The sequence below is a fragment of the Oryzias melastigma genome, linkage group LG7 (genome assembly GCF_002922805.2).
Source record: "Oryzias melastigma strain HK-1 linkage group LG7, ASM292280v2, whole genome shotgun sequence".
Lineage (NCBI taxonomy): Eukaryota > Metazoa > Chordata > Actinopteri > Beloniformes > Adrianichthyidae > Oryzias > Oryzias melastigma.
In genome coordinates this window covers 21,536,134-21,537,304 of record NC_050518.1, presented here as the reverse complement: position 1 = coordinate 21,537,304, position 1,171 = coordinate 21,536,134, and positions in this window count along the sequence as shown.

Below are 1,171 nucleotides of genomic sequence, written 5' to 3'. Positions count from 1 at the left end.
TGGTGTGTTGATGGCAAAACGTCCGACTCTGGCCGTGTTTCAGCACAAAACACTGGAGTAACTAACCCAATAACCAGTATCTAGACATGACAGAAATGCTTTTATTTTCTAATTTTTAATCAGTAATCAATACTTTAATGGAGTAGTCAATGCCAAAATTGGTAATGCACATGTTTCTGTTTTTCGATTTTTCGATAGCGTTTTGTGTTTTGTGTCATCGTTTTTGTGCCGAGCAGCAGAAACCACAAGAGCACAATCAAAAGAGCTTCAGAGAGATGAAAAAACAGAGCAAAGAAAGGAAAACATTTCCTAAACAAAGAAGAGAAACATGCAGATTCTAGATGTGGCAAATGTGGAAACATCCACAAGACCATGCCCTGCAGATGGGAAATCTTGCAATAATTGTGGGAAAAGCAACCATCATGGTAAATGTTGAAAAGTGTCTACAGAACAACACACAGTAGATGAGGAAGAACATGAGGATGAGTTCATGTGGTGCATGCTGGTTAGCAGAAAAAGAAGAATGGATTGTACCACTTGCAGTGAATGAGACAATAATTCCATTCGAGATAGTTACAGGTGCACCAATACATTTATTATCTATAGAGGATTACAAAACACTGACAACGAAAAGCAAAATTAATCCGAAAGAACAAATGTGACTGAGTACACAGGTGAGCATGTACATGCGTGTCGGATGTATTGCAACAGAACCAGAGGATACAAGCACAACTGCTGGTCACGTATAGGAAAGTCCAACCAATTCTATAACAAAGTGCGTTTGTTAAGCTGAACTAGTTCAAAGAGTGTTTGCTGCAGTGATGTGAATGTACAGTATGTCCTAGAGTGTCCCTCATTGGCACAAACGAGTATAAAGATTTCTTCGAGGGACAAGGACGTCTACCTGGATCCCTGTAGGAAAGTTTTTTTTTGCACTGCGAGAAAGCTGAAAGATGACCTAGCACGCCTAGAAAAACTCAAGGTCATCAAGAAGATAGATGAACCAACCAAATGGGTCATTATACAAAAGAAAACAGGCTATCTTAGAAAATACCAAGACCCAAGAGACTTAGACAGTAATCAGAAGAGAACAGTTCAAGTTTCCAACCAGAAAAGAAATTATTGCACGTTTTTTATTGGAGCTAAGTGGTTTAACAAACTAGATCCCTCG